Source organism: Rhynchophorus ferrugineus, unplaced genomic scaffold (assembly GCF_030347505.1).
Source record: "Rhynchophorus ferrugineus isolate W39M unplaced genomic scaffold, kcgeb_rfMv2 rfM2, whole genome shotgun sequence".
NCBI classification, from domain to species: domain Eukaryota; kingdom Metazoa; phylum Arthropoda; class Insecta; order Coleoptera; family Curculionidae; genus Rhynchophorus; species Rhynchophorus ferrugineus.
In genome coordinates this window covers 20,709,463-20,720,451 of record NW_027472581.1, presented here as the reverse complement: position 1 = coordinate 20,720,451, position 10,989 = coordinate 20,709,463, and the positions used below count along the sequence as shown (strand labels likewise).

Sequence of the window (10,989 nt, the reverse complement as noted above, 5' to 3'; positions counted from 1 at the left end):
CAAAATTCTTCGATTAATTACTAATGCCTATCGCTACGTAACTAACGAAGACCTGGAAAGCAAATGAATTCGCGAAGTTATGCAAGATTTCGCCTTAAGAAGATTACTAAGTCATACTAACGTGGAAGCAATACAACTACTGGACTACGCACAGGAAATCAGAAGATTGAAGCGAACCAAACCATACGAACTTAAATAAAGTGTATACTTTTAGTGTAAACTATATCTTAAGTTATTTTATTATTAATTATAAGTAATTTTATAATTGAGGAATACATATTTTGATGTATTTTGTCGTACTCGTCTTGCTTGTGAATTAATCGATGTTCAGATGAAATGTTTTAATAAATTAATTTATATTTAAGATCGTACTAAGCACATATAGTCAAAAGTTTACGTTGATTTAAAACACGAAAATGGTATACAATGCCGATTAAAGATGCGATAAAAAAAAAAGATACTCTATTATAGATGCTCATTTTCACATGTGATCATGTATCATCAACAAATATGTACATAGTAAAAGCTTGTTGCTGTTGTGTCCAATCATTATTAAGTTTTGTCAGACATTAACTTTATGACGATGTAACAATTATACCTTTAACGACTCTCATTACTGTTTTTCCGGTTATGGATGAATATTGTAATTAATCAAACTGAAATGAGATATTGTTGTGCTTGAAGCTGATAAGTTATAGGAGACTCATATATGAACTTCAAAAACAAATCACATAACATATTATCTTCTCATGTCTTCTTTTCTCCAAGTTTTCTTATCATACCGATACCGTTTTGAAAGTACAGCGTTGGTTTAGTAGAGATCCAATTATCGATCCATTTTTGCGCGTACAAATCAAACTGTATCAGGCTGAACCTGTTGTAATCAGAAGATACTATGATTGGTGAGTACGCTGGGGTGATAGAACGCTACCCATTCAAGCTGCAGCAGTGTATTCACAATTCTTGCAATATAGGGCTAAACGTTGTCATGCAAGAGGATGATTTTGGGTCTGTTAGTCGTTATTGCTGGTATTTTTTCTACAGTTACAGTTTCATTCGGTTTTAGCAGCTAATTACACTATACTATGCTGATTTATGCATAGCGATGCATATGCCACCATATGCATAGCAAGACTTTTTAGATGACTTTTTTAAACTAAGTAAACTAAAAGTCTGGTTTTTGCATAGCAAGCAACGAAACCGCTATAATCAAACGGTTAAAAATGACATTTTCGACCAATTCCTGTGTCCTCATTTCGGATTTTCTGATTCATCAACTGCTAAGCTGCTCATAAACTTTATAAGTTTTGCTTCTTTTCTTAGAACTTTATTAGTCACTTCCGGTATCTTGTCATTGACATCAAAATTACCACTTTTAAATTACTGAAACCAAAATCGACTATAGGGATATGACGAAAAAGTATCAGTATACGTTTCTAAAATAGTTCGATGGGCTTCACAAACAGATTCCCTTAAATCAAACAACAAAAGTAATGAATGTTGAAAATGTAATTTTGGGTATTCTTTGTACTGTACAGACTAAATAACTCGTCGAAATCATTGAATTTAATTCGGTTAGGTTATTTATCAATTGTTATGCTTTTCGCATTTTCAGTAACAAATATAGTTGATTAAAATACTTGCCACAACCTAATACTATAGGAATAGATGAATCTAACAGCTGCTGTACCACCAATTTAGACGCTTATATGAATAAAGTCAATAAAATCATACAGCTTTTAAATTTTTAAGCATAATGCTGTATTGTATAGTGGTATTCATATAGAATAATATTGATAGATGCTTGAAAAATAATCCGTATTCATAAAGTTTAATTTTGACACTTCTGTCTTCGATTTTTGTTTGTTCAATTCGTTTTCAGAAATTTGAATGTGATTTTGCAATGCATATTAAACTTAACTTATTCAAAACTTAATTTATTTCATGGCCAAATTATTGTATAGGATGGAAATATGAAATATTTTCATATATAGATTAATTTTATTATTTGGGCTTGGCCATGGAGTTATTTTATTACTAGGGATGAAGGCAGGGCATAGGTTAGTTTAAGTATATTTCCAATATTTCAGAACTGATGGTATGAACCAAAATGTTTATTTAACTGAATATTTTTCGTGTCATCCTTGCGCAGAGGCTATGCTAATCTTCTCTGTATCATTCCAATTTTAGTACATGTACTAAGTACTGTCTAAGCGAGTACAAAGAGATCGGTTCTAATAGTTCTAGAAGACTTAAGTAATTACTGCCACAATTTTAATGATAAGTAAATATATTATGAAAAATTTTAAAGCATTTGATGGGGCATGTTACTACCTCACAATATAATATAGAAAATTTTAGGTGAATTAGTTCGAGGCCTACGTTCATGTAAATAAAAATTTACAAAAAAAAGTCTAATCTTATAAAATAAGGATGTTATTATGAACTAACTAAAATACACAATTAAAATAAACCGAAAACCTATTAAATTGGAATAGAAATAATTAGTATTGTTTCGTAGAATTTAAACATATAAGTGGAAGGGTAATTTCCTTAGTTACGTAGCGTTTGTTTACGTATACTTGGACACCAAAGAGGCGAGACTGCAAATGAGAATAGTTTAATGGCATTTCGAAAAACAAGAGCCTTGTTTAGAGGTTGGCCGCGAAACTTTCCAACCGACATTACCGTAACCACAGACACAACCTTTACCTTTTAGCACTGGTAACTGTTTTATTCCGTGCGGACCGTTGCCTGGGACCGAGAAGATCCGACTAAACGCGTAATAATGCCAACATGAAAATCGGGATCCGTAAAAGACCGGTCTACTGTTTCGCAGACTCGCACGTTAATATTTCATTAAATGTCTTGTTCCAGAACCGACCTTGGGCCACAGTTGAAGGAACAGAGGGACTCGGCTGAGGGTTTTGACCTTAAGACATTCGTGTTCGGTAAAGTGGGAAGGTTTTCTCTATAGTTTTTGTTATTCTCTTAGAATTTCACACGTATTTCATAAGATTTGTCTTATAAATTGACATATAGAAGGTCGCTTGAATAAGTGATTTAATTACGATCTACTACTATCTATTCAAAATTTATTTGTATATGATGTCATTAAGATGTCTAATGTATTGCCTGCCGCAATTTGTAAATTCGTTTCAGAATCAGATAATATTTTCCTTCTCATTTTATTTTAGTTAAAAAGAAACATAATGCAGTCTGATCAGTTCGAACGTAAAACCGAACTAGCCTGTCAAATTCGTCCGGTTATCACACGTAAAAAACAGAATGTGTTGTATTCCCTGAGAGAGATAGCGGCTATTGTTGGAGTTTCAAAGCCTGTTGTGAATTGAATTAAAATTAAAATTGATAATAAAAAGCCTCTTGACGTAAATATGACAGAAAAAGTATCACCACATCTCTTACCTATCAAAAAATCAGAAACATCTGTCTCCAAATTCGTACGAAAAGCGTTGCTTATTTGACTACGATAATAAACGACGAGGGTATAAAGATTTCGGAGAGGATAATGCGGAGGCGGTGGTTGAGGAGAGTCTAATAAGGCGGCGGACTTCCAAAACCACGCCTAACGAGCAACATGAAAAAGGAACGACTCCAGTGGGCTAGATAGTGTTGAAATATGACCCTTGAAGACGGAGTAGAGTAGGTATAATTTTTTTGAACAATACAGTTGGTCAATAACGATATTCTATGTATAAATATATTAATTTACAGGTGTGCTTTTCCGACAAATCTGTCTTCCAAGTCTTGATTGACAAAAGCTCTTTTGTAAGAAGATGCCCCCGTGAATAATTCCACGCCGATTTTCTTATAGAGAGTTAACTCAGCCAAAGGCATGGGACGTATGTACATTGCAGGAGGGACAATGAAACAAGAACAACACAAGCGAGTACTAGGAACCCAATTACTACCGCAGATCAATGAATGGTTCTCCGTGTCGCAGAGCCAGAATTCTTACTGCGTATTTGGCGAAAAAAAAATTCGCCTTTGCCAGGCGTATAGAAAACATATGGGAACTCACCAAATGGACGATTGCAAAGTAATTGACTACCACCAAGACAGCATTTAAACTCTAAGCTTCAGGAAAATATGAAAACATATATTGAGAGCATGCCCCCATGCATCGAAGCTCTTACTGTAGCAGAGAGTGGCATCATTAACCATTAAAATTAATTATACTATGCTTTAATAATATTAAAATTATTCTTAAACGAAGATTACAAAATTATTTTATATATATATTTTTTTTGTAATTTTTATTATACCAGTAGATTACAGATACAAATAAAAAATGTATAAGAGATTCCCCTTAATGATTTCTTACAGAGATCCAAATTAAACTAGAAAATTAAATAATCTCAATATTGTCTATTGAATCACAAAAATATCTTATACACTTCAAGCCTATACATCTACTTAGTTTCTTACTCTTTGTTAGTATATGTTTCTTCTAAGTTAAGTGTCAATGCAGATGCATTCCCAGATATATAAGATTATCTGCTTGCAGGAGTTCATGATTATTACTATTTATCGGAGGACAAGTCCTTCTACGTAGGGTGAAAATCAGGTGAGTAAATTTTGTATTGTTCGTCTTGGTACGCCAAATTTTGAATTCCAATGGAATCTTACAAAATCCACCATGTCACATCTTATAAAAAGCTTGAGGTATATTGAAAAATGTAGTGGAGTAATTTGTGTAATTTTTATTCGCGTTTCGATGTTTTGTTTCAACCAACAAGCTAACTGGTGTTTCTCAGTGATGTATTTTGTCGACTCTTGAGTATCTGAAAGTCACGATGTAGGTAATCAATCCTATAGTATTTGGGTGCACCCACCATACCTCTCAGGACTTTGTTCTGAAAAATTTGTATTTCATTTTTGTTACTCTTTGCAGAACATCCTCATAATTGAACTCCGAATGTCCATATAGGTTTCAGTATTTACTTATATAATAGCAATTTATCATGTACTGATAATTGTGATTTTCTTCCAATTAGCCAGTATATTTTCCTATATTTCAATTCCAGTTCTTTTCTTTTCTTCCTTATATGTTCCTTCCAGCGAAGTTTTGCATCGAGATTCATTCCGAGATATTTAGCGTTGTTGCTATATAGTATGATAGTATTATTTAATGTTAGTGGTGCTTGTACGGTCTTTTTATAAGTGAACTGCACATATACAGTTTTTCTTTCATTAATTCTTATTTTCCAAGCTTGTGTCCAATTATTTATATTGTCACTTGCCTGTTGTAATTTTCGTGAGGCTTCTTCATTATTGTTTCCGATAGCTATAACCGCACTATCATCAGTAAATGTAGTCATCGTAATATTTTCCATTTGTGGTATATCACAAGTGTAGAGTAGTTAAAGCATTGGTCCCAGTACACTTCCTTGTGGTAAGCCTGCTTCAGCTTCTTTTATTGTAGAGTAAGCTTCTTCTTGTTTGACTCTAAACATTCTGGTTGTAGTGTACGATTTTTTACGACGATTAGTTCGGTGTGTTGTTTTGGTAGCATTTTCTGTAGTTTATGAACAAACAAGGCCTTTATGCCCTATCATTCATACCTTATCGAAGGCTTGTGCATTATCTATTTTTATCTAAGAATATAGCTGAGTATACTTTTTTACTTTTGCAGGCTTTTTCAATAATATCTTTTATTCTGTGGACCTGGTCATATGTTAAGTGCTTGTTAATAAACCCAAACTGGTGTGTTGGTATTAGATTTTTTCTCTCTATGATCGGTTTTATTCTTTTCAACGATATAGGTCTATAGACTTTTATTTCGTTTGGTGACTTTCCAGGTTTTGGGATCATTATAATTTCCGCCATCTTACAAATGTCTGGGAAATGTTTTAATCTAAATGCTGTATTGATCAATTTTGTGAGTTTTATAATTCCCTCTCTTGGTAGTTTTTGCAGTAATTCTCCTGTTATTAAATCGCAGCCTGGTGATTTCCTGGGATTAATATCAGTTTTAATAACTTCGGTTAACTCTTTCAACGTGACTAATTGAATCATCGTATTTTCGGCTTCTATGTCCGGCAAATTATGTTCAATATTAGTTTCGTTTGGTTTGTTTGGTTTGTTGCAAATGTTTCTGCTTTTTGATGATTGTCACGTGCCCAATTCCCACATAGACTCTTATAAGTGGACTGTGTAGACATGAGCGCTTTAGATATTTTGTGGCTTTCCTGAGGGATTAAGTTTTTCAATTATAACTAAAGAAAAACGTAAAAACCAAATGAACTTTGAAAAATGAAAACCAAACTAGTAGCGGGACTTTTGCCCCACATTGTACTTTTAGTCGCCTTCTGTAGAACTACTGAATACCATCATACAACACTGACGTAATTTGTTGGGATTGGTGTAAAACTTACAATGTCGGTGTTGAATTTTCGGATTATAATTTATCAAATAAACTCATATTAATATCGATCTAAATGTGAAGTTTAATTAATTTTTTATAATTCCATTAATCCTATTCCTTTAAATGAATACAATAATTTCGCAATTGTTTATTAAGGTAACAGAAATATATTTTCAGTTTAAACGAAATAGTAACTAAACATATTCACACATATATCTGAATATAGATATGCTATTACAATTCAAGAGATACTTAGAAAGTTGTTAGAACGACTATTCTGAATGCAACAGACAAAAATTACATTTCCAAATGGTCAATATCAACAGAAAATTTACCGGGGCCTAATTAAAAATCAATCTCATAAAATATGAACAGCGCTGGAAACAGGCCAAATAGAAAATTTGAAATTCCAGTTTGATTTATCAATTTTAAACCGTTTTGTTTAATAATTTATTGAAATGTATTTAAATTTCAACTACTTCCATATATTTCTATGTAAATGAGCCGACAAAGCTTTTAAGCGTTTTGTTCGATTCTCATTTTTTTTCGTTTTTGTTTTGTGTACACTTTTTAATGGTCATTTCCATGAATTTATTTCCTTTATCGAGTTGCAACATCAATTTTAATTATGAATAATTCAGATTCGTTATGGTTGTTCCTGTAACTTTCGAGCATTGCGGAGAAACAATACCATATTATTATTATGTACTGGACTAGCAAGTAATATCATTATTCCAATATAAAAACTGTACTGCAGAATTATTTAACAAAAACTATTTTTTTATATATTGCGTATTTCCAAGTTTTGTGTCCATAAATTCATTATATTTAAATAACATTGTCGATTATTATTGATTAATAAAATAACTAAATTTGCTGGTAATAAATGGTAGTCAAGATCCAAAAATGTTGATGTTTTCATACATTTTATATATCATTCGAAACCAAATGAATTAGTTAAAAAGACATAATTGAGATAATGAGCAAATTGGCTAAATAAAATGTGTTAAACACAAACAAATCGCAAGAGATTCTATCATTATCATCACCATCAATCCACTTGGGAGGAGACTCTCAACCAAAACGCTCTTCACAAAATCTCGCCAGAGTTAATGGTCTACCGCAGATGTTCTGACCAGGAACATTATGAGTCTCCTACTTCTCAGATGGCTATCTATAATCTCAATCCATGTTTTGGTCGGAGTTGTTCACTCTGTCTTCCATCCAGAAAGTCGACTTAGCCACAGAAGTTTGTGAGTAATTCGTTCACTTTTCATTACACAGACATTTGACACTAATTCAATCTCGGACAGAAACATGTAGAATTTACCTTAGTCATCGCACATGAAAGACTTGAAAGTTGCAGCCTGAAGCTGTATCGAAGTCTTGGAACCATACAGAAATATTGGAAGAGATGAACTTTAATCTTAATTGTAATAGTTCCTCTCTTCCACAAGCATGATCTTGGAGGAACTAAAGCCTTTATAGCTTGACCGATTCAGCTTATTACTTTAGCTATAAATGCTATTGTCTTCCAGTAATACAGAAGAAGATTTTCTATAAACTAATATATTCTGAGATTTTAAGAAAATCTGCTAGTGAAGAATATTCAAGTGTAGTCAGTAACATGGGAAGAGATAATAGCTAATAATTCCAGTTATTTTAGAAGAAGAGGCCGTAAAATAAAGCATTAATTTACAAAAATGCTTTCCAACATTATGAGCTTTGATCATTGAATGTTAGGAATGTTAGGAGCCATAATCATTGATCATTTTATGATTAACTCATGGAAATTCATTACAAAGTCAAATCCGTTCCAATCTAACCAAACGCTTATCATGAAATTCCTTAGCATTTGTGAAGCTTTTGGTACTTTGTATTCGTACTTAATCCATTTTCTATCGCCCGTAACAAATCTTTCAAGAATGGTTTAATATCACTTCTTCCAATAGCGATTAACAAGTGGACTTGGTCCATTAAATTGTTCACTGTTTGTGTAGAACCCAAATATAAAACCTATTTTGGCATATAATTTTACGTAAATGGTTTGTATTTCTCTTATTGCCGATGTCTGATGCGCTTGCGATGTAAGTCTACCTCGATATATTCAAGAATCATCGGCTTTTTAACGTTTGGTCAACGTAACGAGTCTTTTAGGATTAAGCTGGAAATTTCTGGAAGAAAAGCGAACAAATTCTGACAATAGCGTTAACTGAAGCAATCATTAATTTAAACACCACAAAATTTTTCATGAATGCTGCTGTCTCGGTGGAAATAAAAACGGAAAATATGATAAAAACTATTTGGATGATCTCTTGGATGCTCCAAGTGACACTAACTATATAAATTATTAAATGTGAATGATTTAATATAACACAAACTTTAATTTTTCTTCAAAAACTACTTTATTTCAGGGAAAGAAATTGCGACTTGCTAAATGGTGATCAACACGATCAAAACAACACTGAAGGTCTATATATATAGGTACATATATATATATATATATATATATATATATATATATATATATATATATCAAAAACATTCTAACACTAACCAGAACCCTATTTGCAGACGTCCCATTCATTACACCTTTCAATCTCAATATAAATATATGGTCCCGTTTCCTTGTAAACAGAATCCATAAGCAGTGTCGTAATATTCGCGCGACGTAACACACGCAATTATATTTATAAACAGATTATATGTTATAATCATAAATATATATCCACTAATATAATATATAAATCGCGGTAGAGTGTGGATGTATTGAGCAAGTGTTATAAAAGGTATTATCTTTCCCTCAATTAAATTCCTCAGACAACGGTTTATCGTAGTCAAATCCTTAACTGAAATATAATATTAGCACATGGGCCCAAATGTCCCAGGCCTAACACATAAATGGCGCTGGTTTTATTATATTTACCGATTTTTCATTTAATACTAATCTTCAAAAGAAACCTGTTAAAATTTCATGCTATTCTACACATAAGTTTGTGATTTATAGTGCTAAGAGTGACACTACTTTTGTTATTTTCAAAACAATTGACCAAAAATAATTTCGTGTTTTAATTTTACACTGCTTCTTGATAGGAAACAATACCGTTTAAGCGAAGCAATGGATTGAAAAGTATTATAAGGACTTCGCTCCATCAGTAACAACAATAAAATATTGTCTTTCTGACTTCAAACGTGGGCGTAGAAATACAAACAAAAGAGGCTGTACAAATGAGGTGGTAATACCAGAAAATATTAAAAAATCTATTAAATCGTTTTGAATGATCAAAAAGTGAATTTAGTTTTTAGAACATCATCCTTACAATCAAAAGAACGTGTTGATTTTACATTGCATGAACATTTGACTGTTGGCCAAAAACCAGAACGTGTTGGTGATTCTGAGCAGTGTTTAGCCATATTTAAATGTAACAAACCGAATTTTTTGGGTCGATATGTGACAATATGGATCCATATCTTCAGTTCGGAATCAAAATGATTATCATCTGAGTGGACAGCAACTGGTGACAGACCTATTTTGAGGCAAAAGATAAGACGTTCCACAAAAGTGTTATTGAAATGTTAGAGCGGCGCTGGAATGATTGTGTCACTCTTGATGGAGATTAATAAAGCCAATTTTGAACAAAAAAAAAACGCGTTTTCTTTGTTACGCCCGAGATTTTTCAGCTCATGTGTTATGTTTTAGAGTACGTATTCAATATATTACTATTCTTTTCAGAGTAATGTTCTATATTCAATATTGGTAAAAGTTACTAGAATATACGGCATTGTTGTCCATTAGAAATAAATAAATTAGGCCTTCATTTCTGACTGGGGCAACTTTACGTGTGTGTGTGTGTATCTGTTTATTGTTTTTTAAGCAGCACTGTATTGTTCTGGTCGATACCAAACTTTTTCTTCAGCCGAAACTGAAAATAATGGTCCCCTCCATTCAAGAGCATCTGCGTTGGGTTTACTTTTCAATGTTGCTATGGCAACTTTCTCGCCCCTGCCTTTCTCGGTATTTAAATATTTTTGAATGCAGCCAAGTTTTCCGGAGAAAAAACGTCGCCATAAAAAAGTAAACACCAAAGTGTATCGCGTATAGAAAGCGGGGAAAGCTTTAAATTCTTTTTTATTGTCTGCATTTGGGCAACAATTGCACTGTTGGAAAAATAAGGAGTATTAATAATATACAGTATAATATTTTTTTTCTGTTTTTTAGCATAATATAATTATATTTGCAGCGACCGCTCCGACCCTTTAGGCCACTACGTATTCACCTACACCAGGTTCATAGGTTGGTAACGCTGGTGGATTGGTACCATGCGGTTTCCAAATTTTCAATCCAACAAAATATATCTAAATTAATATAACTGTTTGTGTCCAGCACCGACTTCAAAGTAGCCAGTTGCTAGAAGTTAAACTAATATTGCATATAGGTAAATAGGTTTAGGTAGGTATTAAGCTAAATTGTGTGTATATAGTAGAATATAAAATACGTGTGGTAGATAGGTTAAATAAGAATTTTGTTTATTTTTATTTAGTTATTGTAACGATTATTATATACATATTTTATTTTAAAACGATTTTTTGTATTCAAAATC

The 10,989-nt window shown here is 32.5% G+C and overlaps 1 pseudogene; it reads right to left on the bottom strand.

Annotated features, from left to right (window-relative positions):
* Window positions 1-2,107: 2,107 nt before the first annotated feature.
* Window positions 2,108-2,221, bottom strand: LOC143192103 (uncharacterized; annotated as a pseudogene).
* Window positions 2,222-10,989: the final 8,768 nt, after the last annotated feature.